General features: G+C 42.5%; 1 protein-coding gene across 1 annotated transcript in view; it reads right to left on the bottom strand.

The window, feature by feature from the left end:
• Positions 1–3,423: 3,423 nt before the first annotated feature.
• The window catches only part of LOC122679464, a 39,212-nt gene continuing 27,916 nt past the window's right edge, over positions 3,424–14,719 (bottom strand). The window contains exon 3 of the mRNA XM_043880199.1: positions 3,424–3,618. The gene's annotated coding sequence lies outside the window, so the exon portion shown is untranslated. The remainder of the gene's footprint in view (positions 3,619–14,719) is intronic.

The raw sequence follows: 14,719 nt of genomic DNA, 5'->3' as shown, positions 1-14,719 counted from the left end.
GGATCAAACCCGGGCCCCCAGGATTGAGAGTCTTAGCCTCTGGACCACCAGGGAAATCCCTGTTTTGTTTTATCATAGTCATCCTACTTAGTACAAAAGCCACCCCATTTTATATGTCCTATGTATTCTTAGTAAGCACATTACCAACAAACAATTACAGTTTGTCAAGGTTTGTCAGTTGCCCTCATTTCACATGCTAGCACAGTAATGCTCAAAATCCTTCAAGCTAGGCTTCAGCAGGACATGAACGGAGAACTTTCAGATGCACAAGCTGGATTTAGAAAAGGCAGAGGAACCAGAGATCAAATTGACAACATCCACTGGATCATAGAAAAAGCAAGAGAATTCCAGGAAAACTTCTGCTTCATTGAATACATGAAAGCCTTTGACTCTGTAGATCAAAATAAACTTTGGAAAATTCTTAAAGAGATGAAAATAGCAGACCACCTTACCTGTCTTCTGAGAAACCTGTAAGCAGGTCAAAAAGCAGCAGTTAGAACAGGACATGGAACAACAGACTGGCTCAAAATTGGGAAAGGAGGATGACAAGGCTGTATATATTGTCTCCCTGCTTGTTTAACTTTTATGCAGAGTAAATTATGTGAAATGCTGGGCTGGATGACTCACAAGCTGGAATCAAGACTGCCAGGAGGAATATCAACAACCTCGGACATGCAGATGACACCACCCTATGGCAGAAAGTGAAGAGGAACTAAAGAGCCTCTCAATGAGGATGAAAGAGGAGAATGAAAAGCATGGCTTAAAACTCAACATTCAAAAACCTAAGATCATGGCAACTGATCCCATCACTTCATGACAAATGGATGGGGAAAAAGTGGAAACAGTGGTGAATTTTCTTTGCTTGGGCTCCAAAATCATTGCAGATGGTGACTGCAGCCATGAAATTAAAAGACACTTGCTCCTTGGAAGGAAAACTATGAAAAACCCACAGAGCATATTAAAAAGCAGAGACATCACTTTGCCGACAAAGGTCCATATAGTCAAAGATATGGTTTTTCCAGTAGTCATGTACAGATGTGAGAGTTGGACCATAAAGAATTGATGTTTTCGAATTGTGGTGTTGGAGGACTCTTGAGAGTCCCTCGGACAGCAAGGAGATCAAACCAGTCCATCCGAAAGGAAATCAGTCTTGAATATTCACTGGAAGGACTGAGGCTGAAGCTCCAATATTTTGGCTACCTGATGCGAAGAGCCAACACATTGAAAAAGACCCTGATGCTGGGAAAGATTGAAGGTGGGAGGAGAAGGGGACGACAGAGTATGAGATGGTTGAATGGCATCAGCGACTCAATGGACATGAGTTTGAGAAAACTCTGGGAGATAGAAAAGAACAGGGAAGCCTGGTGTGCTGCAGTCTGTGGGGTTGCAAAGAGTCAGACACGACTGAGCCTCTGAACAACCACAACAAGATTTGTCACACTAATTAATAATTGACCCAGGACAGTTGGAAAGCAAAATTTGTTGTTTACTGTTCCATCCCCAGGCAGTGTGTTGGAAAACAGGCGCAGGATGAGACTGCCCCCAGAAAGCAGGACTAGGGGGACAGGAGGGAGTCTCAGGGAAATACTGGACAGGCAACCAGAGCCCAGGGAACCAAGCAAAGCCAAAGGCGCACAACAAAGAGACAAAAGGAAAAGAAAAGATTAAAGAGCTAAAGGGAGGGAGTGAGAGATCAAAAATTCAAAGGAGATTTTACCGGAACAGAAATATCACCAACTGCCACTCATCTGGATCAAGCCTGCTTCCAGAAAAGCCAGTTTGGCAGCTTGGAGAAAAGAGAGGGTGAGAATCAAAGCTTCTGATTTGCGTGTTAAGAAACATATCTGGACATGACCCTTCTACATTTTTATCTTTTTGGGTTACTTTGTTAATCGCCACCCTGATTTAAGTGTTTTCTGAAATTAACCTGGGCATGACATAATCGTAAAATTATTCAAGTATCTGCAGTGAAACGCCTCTCACCAGCTTTCAAAAATAGATGTCTGGGTGTGTGCAGTCAGGTAAATTACCAAGCTTGCATGTCTCATACACCATCCTATCGCACAAAAGCATTTTGAAGATCCACAATATACTTTATATTTTAAAAGATTTCTAAAATTGTTTATATCTTTTTTTTTTGCTAGAATTGTTAGATTTTAATAGAAGCCTTCTATTTTAACTCTAAAGAATTAGCCTGTAACCTCAAACAAAACATTTTCATGTATAAGTATCTTTGGTTGCAATAAATGACTTGTATTCCTAATGATTCATTTTCTTCATCTCTCACCTGAATTTGGTGGTCTGAAAAGAGATATTTTTTTAAAAAAATCTTAAAATTAAAAACAATACTTGTGAGAAATATTCTTCCTGAAAAAATTTTAATTTTCTTAAAATGTTTGCCATAGGAAAAAAAAAAAGTGATAAATGAAAAATAGAAAAATTCTAAATGGAACCTTATCTATTATGCTACTCTTCCAAACTAATTTCATTTCTAGAAAGGACTAACTGGACATCACTGGAGACCTTCAGGGTAAAACTAATGTGTTCAGGAACACAATATAGGTGATTCAGTAAACAAAATTTCCTCCTGAGTCTGCACCAGGACAAAACTGTTTATACATAGAATGACATATAAGGCGTAGACAGGAATTTCTGTTTTGTTTTTAATTTTAATTTTAAAAACAAGTATTGTTTTTAAGATTTTTAAAAAAATGACATGTAAGGCATAGACAGGAATCTCAGGCTGAAATTTTAAGGTACCAAGTAGGTATTTTCTCATTTATTACTATATGTCATTTCAAGAACATATTTATTTACAACTCATCTTCTTTTTTCTAATCTCTGATGAGGTTCCTTTTTTATGCTATCATTCAATTTCTATATACCAGAGAAACAATCAAACAGTTTATTAGTTTCCTCCGTGTACATCACAGTAGTAGACATCATGAGAGACAGAAATGTGTAAAGTGTAATTCTTGGTCCTTAAAAGAAGTGACTTTTTTTTTTTTTTTAAGATTTCCCAAGAGCTGTGTGCTCTGTGTTTGTGTATTATGTTTTGCCTTCTGGCATCATTAGCTATTTAAATATCTGTCTCTCCCAATGGAGTCTACATGTAACTTTCTGAAGATAGGAATAAAAACTATCCAGGAACCAGGCTTTATTCTTTCATGGATCCACCACAGTGCAATAAACATTTACCGAAATATATAGACAGATAGGCCACTATTTACAATACCCTGTGTTTCCATAGCTTATTAGTTAGTTTCAGGACCTCAGCACAAGATTTCCTGTAGATACTTTTATTTATTTTTGAAATTTTATTTATTTTTAAATTTTCTTCCTTTATTTTTGGCTGTCCTGGGTCTTCCTTGTCGTGCGGGCTTTCTCTAGTTGCAGCGAGCGGGAGACAGTCTAGCTTCAGCGGGCAGTCTCATTGCAGCGGCTTCTCCTGTTGCCGAGCACGCGCTCTGGGTCACGTGGGCTTCAGCAGCGGCAGCACGCGCGCTCAGCAGTTGCGGCTTGCAGGCTCTAGGGCACAGGCTCCTAGTTGTGGGGCAGGGGTTTAATTGCTCCGTGGCATGCGGGATCGGCCCAGGTCATGGATCAAACCGGTGTCCCCTGCATCACAAGGCAGATTCTTAACCACTGGACCACCAGGGAAGCTTGAAACTTTTCAAATTGGTGGTTCGATGACCAAAGTGTTAAAAATGGGAGTTAAGAGGCCAAACATACAACACTAGAAGCTGAATTTTGATAGGATATAGGTCTGCCTTCTAGAATGTAAGGGGTGGGAGAGCAGGAAATGTGTCTATCTCGGTGTATCAGTAAGGATACTTTTGCTACAAAGCAACATGAATCAACTCCAGGGAGGCTGGAGTGTAAAGAATCATAATCAGGGACCTTCCCAGCAGTCCAGAGGTTGAGATTTCACCTTGAATGCAGGGGCTTCAGGTTTGATCCCTGGTTGGGGAGCTAAGATCCTATGTGCCTCATGGCCAATATACTAAGACCAGAAGCAATATTGTAACACATTCAATAAAGGTTTTGGAAGATGTTTTCATAAAAAATAAAAAAGAATCTTAATCAATGAAGCATATGACAGAGGAATGCAGAGTGACTATAAGAGCACACGATGGAGAAGGGACGTGGAAAGATCCCAAGAGGTTGTTTCATCTAAGGTGAATCTCGGAGGACAGACACATTTCCAGACAGACGGGAAGAGAAAGGACCATCCCAATGGAGTTGGCAGGGACTGCAAAGGTGAAAAGGGGAAGTGAGAGTTCATCTGAGGCATCCAGTGAGTGGCTGCCGTTTAATATGGCAGGAAATAAAATTGTCAAGTATTCACTGATTCACATTAAAATATTCATTGAGTGCTTGCTATGTGCTAGTATAATGAATGGTGGTTGTCTTTTTTAGCAAGGTATCCATTTTCCCTTCCCCCAATCATCATATTTCCTTTCAAATTACCTCATCCCCATTCCCCAGTTCCTTGGTACTTCATCGGGGGCCCCCGCTTTCATGACTAGGGATGGGCATGGCTATAACAACTGGATATTCCTTTCTCGAATATTGCCCAGCCAAAGAGACAGAGAACGGCTGATGTTCATCAAGTTTGCTCCAGCTACAAGACTGTTCTCTCCACTTCTGTTTCCTCTTTCTCAAGAACAGCCCTGGACCGTTCCTACTTCCAAATCTGGCTTTCCATCCTCCCCATTGACTCTGTGAATGATATCCCTTCTGTAAATTCCCTCTGATTAAATAGCAGAAGACTCAACTTTTACAGCCAGTCCCTATATTAGCAGCGAAAATGTACAGCTAAAAATTGGTGGTTCTTATTCTGAAGAAGCATGTTGTTCAGAATGGGGTTGGGGTTGTAGTGAGGATTATATAAGCAAACATAATTGAGTTGCGGAAAAGATACAATGAGAGCATAGGAAAACCACCCTACATCTGTCTGGGAAAAGCAAGAATGACCTCACAGAAAAGGAAGTTCTTCCTCTATCTCTTGAAGGAGAGGAAGGAATTTATGGATAGAGAAGTGTGGAAGAACATACCAAGAAAAGAAAACCTTATGCAGGAGGGAAGGATCAGGGCTTACTTGGGGGAACTACAGGGATTGCCCTAAAAGTATATTTTAGAATGTGAAGAAGACCTTGCATAGGATGCAAAAAACATCTGCATTTTATCCTAGAAACAGTGACAAGGCATTCAAGAAATTGTAAGCAGTAGAATTAAATGACCTGATTTATATTTACAGATAGAACTCTAAGAGTACTGAGATTCGGGTAAGAAATGAGAAGAAGGAAGAAGTGTGCAGTGTGAGCAGAAGGGCTGGGATGGGGAGCAGGGAAGCATGAGCCTGGAAGGAAAAATAGCCTACAGAAACAAAAAAGATTATTTAGACGAGAGGTGACAAGGGCTCCAGTCTAAAAGTTATAGTGGGAAGGAATGAGTCTAGAGACATTTCAAAAGGGACTTGACAGACTTGAAACCTATGGGCTATGGGAACTGAAGGAGAGCTGGGGGTGAGGTAGGATGGTCTAAGATAAAGGATAAATCACTGGGTAACTGGTAACAACAAGTTACCAGTAAGATAAAGCGCACAGGGGAGGAGCAGGGGCAACGGTGATGAGGCACCTTCGGGAGGCTACGTTGGCATGTCAGGTCTAGAGTTCAGGATGCATGAATGTGGGAGTCATCACAAACCAGTAATTGGAGATATGGAAAGAGACGAAATTACCTGGGAGAGCATGTGGAATGAGAAGGGCAGAGGAGGGCCCCCATGGAAGTTAGATGTAGAGTAAGTCTCCAAAGATGGCCCCAGTGAGCCACGCCTCTCATTATTCCTGCCCGTGTATAGTCCCTGCTCGCAGCGAGTCAGCGTTGGCAATGTTCTGTGCCTTGACTGTTGTCATAGCTACACAACTACACACATCTGTCAAAACACATCAGACTGTACACCTAAAATGGATGAATCTTACTATTTGCTGTTGCTCAGTCACTCGGTTGTGTCCATCTCTGCAACCCCATGGACTGCAGCCAGCTAGGCTTCCCTGTCCTTCACCATCTCCCAGAGCTTGCTCAAACTCAAGTCCATTGAGTCAGTGATGCCATCCAACCATCTCATCCTCTGCCGTCCCCTTCTCCTTTTGCATTCAATCTTTCCCAGCATGAGTCTTCTCAAGTAAGTTGGCTCTTCACATTAGGTGGCCAAAGTATTGGAGCTTCAGCTTCAGCATCAGTCCTTCCAATGAATATTCAGGACTGATTTCCTTTAGGAATGACTGGTTTGATCTCCTTGCAGTCTAAGGGACTCTCGAGAGCCTTTTCCAATGCCATAGTCCAAAAGCATCAATTCCATACCTCAAGGTAGCCAAATTACTTTCTTCTGATGAAGAGAAGTTGCTCCTTCTTCAGAAGCATTTCAAAGATACATGTGAAATGGATGCTCAAACCAGGATGTCATTTTGCAACCCGTAATGAACTGAGCCTCAGTGGCTGCTAGCAACACAAAAAGAGCCACCTGGACACCAAGTGCTTCTTGAGGAAGAAGACAACACCATCGGCAAAGCAGCCACCCCACCATCAACCAGTCAAACCTGACTCTGATAAAGCCTCTAGATTCAACCATCAATTTGCAGGAAGTACAGAGGACAGGGCATAATGATAAATAAACTATGTTATAAGGTTGCAGTCCACAAAATTGTGATTTTGGGAAACCTATATGACAAATGATCCAGTTTCTTCAACAAATAAGTTGCAGTGGGGGGGGGGAGATAAAAAGGGAATCTACCACACACACTACAGTGTTTAGGCATGCAGAGTTGGACAATAAAACTGCAAATAAGAGAAAGTAACAATGGACATGAAAGTCAGGAAGCGGTGGTCTTTCCTTGTGGAGCGGGGAGGACTTGTGTGCGGTTTGGGCATAGGAATGGCTTCTGGAGGGACTGGTCAGGTGTCCTCTCTCATGGAAGGTGGTTACAGGGCATTTGCCTTGTAACAGTTTATCAAAATACATATTATTTTTTGCTTTTTAAAATGTTTACTATAACTAGATTTTAGAGATTTTAGGTTTTAGATGGTGCAGTAAAGATGGTCCGTTCGCTTCTCCTAAAACAGTAATAATAACAACAGAAAGATGCCCATATGCCTGAATTTTCCAAGCAGTGATTTGTAAGGAGCACTAAACACATTTATTCACTAGAGTAAATCTGAAATATTACCAGTTAACTTGGTTTTCCACTTGAATGCTTACAGAACTGATAACAGATAAAGAGTACTTTTTAAGAGAAATAAAAAGCCAAGCCTTGTTAGAATTGACGAATCTTTTTTTTTTTTAATTGACTTGACTAATCTTGGGTGGTTAATTTTGTGACCTGAATACATGATTTGTATTATGCAACTGAAAGAGGAGCCTCCAGCGCCATGACGTTCCAGCGGACAGTTTCCTGGAGTCTAGCAGTCACAACTGACAAAATTCTTATACTGAGCAAAGCATACTGTAGGGATAGTCCCTGAGAACAACTTATTTTATTATCTAAAGTTTAAATGGTTTCATATGACTCCCAAAATATTAACATGACACAACTACTTTGGAAAACCGGCAGTTTCTAATAAACTTACATATATGCCCTATGACCCAGAAACTCTGCTTCTTAGTAACATCCCAGAAGAAGTTAAAACAGACGTCCATGAAGAGCTGTATACAAATGTTGAGAGTAGCTTCCTTCATGATAGCCTGAAGAGATCTGGAAACAGTCTAAATGTCCATCAGTAGGGAATGGAAGAATTCCCTGGTGGTCCAGTGGTTAGAATTCCGTGCTAGGAATTCTGTTAGGGAGCTAAGATCCTGCTAGTCATGTCGCATGGCCAAAGGAAAGAGCGGGGGTAGATAAACGTGGTATATCCATACAATGAAATACCATTCAACAATAAAGAGAACTACTTCATGCTGCAGCATGGATAAATCTCAAAAACAAGCTGAGTGAAAGAAACCAGACCCTCCCCAAAATAAAGCACACATTGTCTGATTCCATTTATATGAAGTTCAGCAACAGGCAAATCTAATGAATGATAATAGAAGTCAGAAGAGTGGTGATCTCAGAAGGGCAAAGAAACGCTTCTTCCCAGGAAGTTTGGAAAATTACACGTATTATAAATTCTTTAGTTTGAGTCATTCATATTAATAGAAAACTAGTTTCTCTCCACCCTCACTAAATAAAGGTTGAACATTTGCAAAATATCTGTTATTTGAAAGGACACCAAATTCTCAGCCCAGCTCTGGGAGTAACTGCCCTCTGTATCTTGAATAAGGAACACGGAGGGAAAAAAGGCCACGTGCACTCGAAGCAGTGAGCAGAGAGTGGAACTGAACAAAGAAACACCTTGGCTTCACCACCGCACAGAGAACGCCAGTTCCCCTGAACCCGGCCCCAGGGAGAGTCTCCAGGGCGTGGGTCTCTCTGGGAACAGAAGCCGAGGAAGGGAGATTTCGAGTGCTGTCGCTGCCATCAGAGATGCGTGTTTGCAAGTTTCAGCTCCTAGGGGGCAGAGTTACAGCAGCAGCAATGGCAGAACGTTTCCAGAAATGGAGAGGCTGGAGGACGAACTAGGCATCTAGCCAGCGTAAAAGCAAGAGAAATGAGAGGCCAGAAAAGGCACAGGAAACACGGGTTCAGCAGAGTTGGCAGGTGGAAACGAGGGTGTGGACGGATCGGGAGCCTAACGCTGAGGTGGCAGCGGGCTGCTGAGTGCTGCTGAGAGGCAGGGTGAGAAGGGCCCAACCCACCTCCAGAGCCTGGCAGTGCCTCTGATAAGGGGACCCAAGGGGTAGCTGCTGCAAACTAGAATCCCCAAGCCTGGACCCTTAAACATATATTAAGTGGGGTTGGGGGCGGGGGGGTCCCAACTAGAGAGGAACAGTCTTCAGAGGGAACCTCCCAGGACAGTTGGAAAGAATCCAGAAACAAGTACAGACAGAGAAAAGGGTGGCCTCTGAAAATCGAGGGAGGGTGTTTTTAGGACAGCGGTGAAGAAATTCTCCTCTGTCAGTAAACTGATGACTGAAATCTCACTAGCTTGCTTCTTCTTGATCTTAAAGCTTCTATCCCAGTTAAAATTCAATGCCCTGCGCCACCTGCCCCCCAAAAATGGAATACTTTGAGTTACTGCGTAATTTATTAAGCAAGTGTTAATTGAGCATCTGCTTTGTGGAACTAAGAGCTTGCATTCTAGTGGGGCTGTAGCAGCAATAAACAAGTAAATATGTAAATAAAAATTTCACACCATGAAAGAGCGAAGGAGAAAATGAATCAGATATAGAGAAAGAGGACAACTAGGCAGTCTGGGAGAATCTTCAGCTAAGATGCTCAGAAGTCTCAAGGGTGGTATCCAAGTCAAGACCTAGGTGGTCAGTTCAGTTCAGTTCAGTCGCTCAGTCATGTCCGACTCTTTGCGACCCCATGAACCACAGCACGCCAGGCCTCCCTGTCCATCACCAACTCTTGGAGTCCACTCAAACCCACGTTCATTGAGTCGGTGATGCCATCCAACCATCTCATCCTCTGTCATCCTCCTTCTCCTCCTCAATCTTTCCCAGCAGCAGGGTCTTTTCAAATGAGTCAGCTCTTTCCATCAGGTGGCCAAAGTATTGGAGTCTCAGCTTCAACATCAGTCCTACCAATGAACAGGACTGCTCTCCTTTAGGACTGCTCTCCTTTAGGATGGACTGGTTGGATCTACTTGTAGTCCAAGGGACTCTCAAGAATCTTCTCCAACACCACAGTTCAAAAGCATCAATTCTTCTGTGCTCAGCTTTCTTTATAGTCCAACTCTCACATCCATACATGACCACTGGAAAAACCATAGCCTTGACTAGACAGACTTTTGTTGGCAAAGTAATGTCTCTGCTTTTTTTTTTTTTAATGTCTCTGCTTTTTAATATGCTGTCTAGGTTGGTCATAGCTTTCCTTCCAAGGAGTGAGCATCTTTTAATTTCATGGCTGCAATCACCATCTGGAGTTCGCAATGCAAAGATCTGTGGGAAGAACCTTCTAGGCAAGAGGGGGCAGCAGTTTAAGTGATCAGACTTTGGAGCAGTTAGCTCCAAAATAAGGGGTTGGATTTTATTCTACTTGCAATGAAGTTATTGGAGAGTTATAAACAGAAGCGTGGTTGGATCGCATTTACATTTTTTTTTTTTTAATAGTGCTCAGTGAGGCCTCAACTCTAAGGAGGCCAGAATGGAGGCAGAGAGACCAATTAGGGACCACGTGCAGTAGCTTCAACGAGAGATGATGGTGGCTGGACTAGAGAAGAAGCAGAGGGCTGGAAAAGGGCTGGAGGGGTTTTGACTGTTTTATAAATGGATGAGGGAGGCCAGCAGAAGCACAGAAGACAGCTAGATATTTAGCTTGAACAAGTACATGGGTGATGGTGTTGTTAAATGAAAGGAGGAAGGTGGCAGAACCAGTTGGCGGTGTCGGTTGTGGGATCAAGGGTTCTATTCTGGACAGGTTTGGTTTGAGATGCTTAATAGATATCTAATGGAGGTGTCAAGTAGGCACCTCTGGAGGAAGGTCAGGGGTCAGAACAGTAAATGTCATTAGCATATGGATAGTAGAGGTGCTAGTATTTGGATAGCATTTAAAGCCATCTGCTTTAGTGGGATCACCTAGCAACAGAGTGCGGACTAGTCAGAAAAGGGAACCCAGCCAGAGCTCCAGGAAGGGACCCCGGAGTGAGGACAGGGAGGTGGAGCCTGAAAAGGAGCTGAGAAGGAAGAACCTGAGAGTCGGACAGCCCACGTGTGGTAATCAAGAGCTGGACATATTTCAAGTCAGGGTGTGCCAGGTAGCACCTGGTCCAATGCTGCCGAGCTGTTGAGCAGGATTAGAAAAAAGTGATGATGACCTTGGCAAGGGTAGTTACAGGGAGGGAAGAGGTTGAAAACCCACTGGAAACCAGGTTGTGATAAAAAAAAAAAAAAAGAAAAATTTTGAGGACAGAGAAATACCCAGAACTGTCAGGAAAAAAATCTATTGAGGGAGCTGAAGGCAAATCCCAAATAGAAGAGATTCCAATCCTGGCTGAATGTCAGAATCATCCAAGGAGCTTAAGAATATATACATTTCCTGGTCCCCTCCCAGATCTACTGAATTAGTAGGCATGGAAATTGGAATTTATTTATACATTATTATTTTTATCATCATTAGTTTTGAACTTGGCTTTTCCTGGTGCTGGTTCAGTCGCTAAGTCATGTCTGACTCTTTGCAACCCCATGGACTGTAGCCAGCATTGCTGCTCTGTCCATGGGATTTTCCAGGCAAGAATACTGAAGTGGGTTGCCATTTCCTTCTCCAGGGATCTTCCTGACCCAGGGATGGAACCTGGGTCTCCTGCATGGCAGGCGGATTCTTTACCAACTGAGCTTCCAGGGAAGCCATTGGTTTTTCCTAATTGAATCTAGATTGGCTTTTTAAAAATCTATTTATTTCTTTTTGCTTGCATTGGGTCTTCGTTGCTGCGTGGGGGCTTTTCTAGTTGCAGTGTCCTGACTTCTGGTGCAGTCTTCTCACTGGGCTGACTTCTCTTGTTGCGGAGCATGGGCTCTAGGTGCATGGGCTTCAGTAGTTGGAGCACGCAGGCTCAGTAGTCGTGGCGCTCACGCTCAGCTGCTCCACAGCACGTGGAATCATCCCACACCAGGGATCGAACCCGTGTCCCCTGCATTGGCAAGGAGTCTCCATTTAGACTCAAATCTAAATTGTTTTAAAAGCTCCTCGGGTAATTCTGGTTTAGCTGATTAGAGCAGAAGGTGAGCAAGGCAGGAATGTTTCCACCAAAACAGAATAAATACCTTCTCTTGGTTTGGAGGGAAAAAAAAGTTTATTAAACTATAAACTTTTTGGTCGAACTTTCAAATTTTGTTTATCTCCCCTAAATTATTCTTCTACCTTTAGAGCTTGCTGTCACGTGTCTTTTGATGAACTTTGTCAGAACACAAAATGAATATTCACAGGAAAACTCAGAAACAGGTAACCAGGAGTGGGCATCCTGCTCTTTTTCATGGATATGTCTGCTCCTGACTCTATACTGCATACAATTAGATGTATTTTTTTCTGTCATTGAAATTGGTTTTTGTACTTAATAGTGGCATTTTTTTTTTTTTTAGCAATTTTGACAGTGTTATGCAAATTGCCATCAGAAGGGGTTTGAGAATTGTTAAAAAGAGCCCTGAAATCTTTATCTCTCTCCTGTTTCCTCTCTCCCCCATTCTCTCTCCTCTCTCCTCCACTTTTTTTTTTCCCCCTCTCTGCTCAGGTAAGCAATTTCCCCAAGGGAGGAAGGCCTGAAAGTTAAATTCCTGTCCCCCTTGAATTCAGTTGACTGGAAGAAAATCCCCAAACAAGAGTAATTTGATATGTCTGGAAGAAGCAGGGAAAACAACATTTAAAGGAGGAGCTTCCCTCAAAGAAGCCTTTATTGACAAGGTCTGTGTGCATCACTTCACAGTCCTCAGTGCGTCACCTTGTCTGTTACTTCGTTTGATGTGATATCAATCCTGGGAGAAACAAGGCTCTTATCAACTTCCCCCCATTCAAAAAAAAACCCAGCAGATGAATAAACGGAGGCTTAAAAGGGTTAATACAGTTCCCAGGGTCCTTCAGGTAGAAAAGCAGAAACTTCCAAGTGACTTGTTCAGAATCGCAGAGTTGCAAAAGTGAATGAACGTAGCAAAGACAGGGAGCAAACTATTGATACATCCAACAGTTTGGATGACTCTCCAGGGAAAGACGCTGAGTGAAAAAAGCCAACCCCAAAAGGTTGCATACCCTGTGATTCCATTTACAAAAAATGTTTGAAATGATGGAAGTTTAGAAACACGCTAGTGGTTGCCAGGGCTTGGGTAGGGTCTAAGGAGGTGGGGCAGGAGGAGAAGGGTATGGTTGTAACAAAGCAACACAAGGGACCTTTGTGGGGGTGGAACTGTTCTGTACCTAAGCTGAGACGGCGGATACCTGAACCTACATGCGTGATACAAGTGCATAGGTCCAAATTCACACACACACACACCCCTGAGTACAAGTAAAACTGGAGAAATCAGAATAATAGATTATCTCAATGTCAACCTCCTGGTTATGATACTGTACTTTGGTTTTGCAAAATATTACCATTGGGAGAAACTAGGTAAAGGGCACGCTAAATCCCTACTTAATTTCTTACAACCACATATGAATCTCTAATTATCTCAATAAAAACTTCAATTAAAAAAAAACGAAATGAGTCAGGGTGTGTCCCTGGCTGCTGGCTGTCTAGCCTGGGTGTTCTTTACCTTCCCCAAGTATAGTGAAGTGAGATATGGCCTTACTCTTGGAATCCCCAGCCCAGTTTGACTCAATGCCCTTTGAGTGGCTGAGTTAGAGATGGGGTATATCCAACTGGAAACTACTGTTAAATCAGGCAAGGGGAATGGTTTCCCTATATAGTTAAATTCAGCAACAAGGATTTACTGTATAGCACAGGGAACTATATTCAGGAGCTTGTAATAAACTATAATGGAAAAGGATTTTTTAAAGAATATAGCTACATACATACATACACATGTGTAGCAAAATCTGCTCTACACTTGAAACAAGCACAAACTTTTAAATCAACCGTACTTCAATTAAAAATAATAATTTAATAGAAAAAAAAATTAACTCCAAAGGTGTTTCCTACATGGAAAATCAGAAATTAGATTTTATACTCAGCATTATAACATTTAAATTTTCCTGAGTTAGCTATTCCAACACATGCACCCTAAGTTTTCCCTGACTTTGGGGGCCCAGCTACATACAGTTGACAGAGTTAAGCGTAGAAAGGAGAGAACAGGATGGAGCCCTAGCTCTTGGGGGGGTGGGGACAACTGGTGGGAACAGTGACGCTAAGTGATTATTTGTGTGATAAGCAGAAGCTGACGGTTGGTCTCTGGCCAAAAGGGCGGGAACAGGTTGGTCACCATTTCCATGTGTCAGACTTTATTTGCCCTTTTCCTTCTCTCCTCATTACGTGAATTTAATTTCTTTTCTCTCTCCTCTCCTCACCCCACCTTCTTGCCTGTCTCTTTCTCTTGATTTTTTCTTTTCTTTCTTTTTTTTTTTGCTACATTTTCCTACTATGGTCACATTTTAATTAATACACAATTTAAAAATATTAAACCTCCCCACCAAAAAAAAAAAAAAAAAATCACAAGAGAGTTGCTGAAGTCATTCTGAAGCCCTGAAGGTCAGGACTGCAGCTCTAGGCCAGAGTGGTCCCCATGTGAAACAGCTTCCTGACAGAAGTGTGCTTGGTCGTGGGGAAGAAAACCTGAGTTAGTCGGGGCCACACCACGGAACTGGCCACTTGCCCTAGAGCAGTTTGTTTTCTTACCTACTAAACAAAAGGCATGCACTCAAAACTTCCTCTCTGAAGTCCCTTTCAGTTTTGTCTGAGTCTAAAGAAACAAGCTTTGCTGACGAGGAGTGGTGAAATGCTGATAAAAGACTGGCAAATGTAGGTGGAGGATAGGAAGGTAGACGTTCACTTCATCTGGAGTCTTTCCCAGAGGCTGAGTGTTCCTATGGGCCAGGAAGTTATGACCAACCCACGTGCCACCAACCCAGGGCTGAGCAGGCCAACGCTATAATTACACCTAGGCCTTAATGGCGGGGAAGACCGGTAGGCTTTGGAC

Source organism: Cervus elaphus, chromosome 21 (assembly GCF_910594005.1).
Source record: "Cervus elaphus chromosome 21, mCerEla1.1, whole genome shotgun sequence".
NCBI classification, from domain to species: Eukaryota; Metazoa; Chordata; class Mammalia; order Artiodactyla; family Cervidae; genus Cervus; species Cervus elaphus.
The sequence above is the reverse complement of the archived record's forward strand: the minus strand, read 5'-3'. Positions and strand labels throughout refer to the sequence as shown.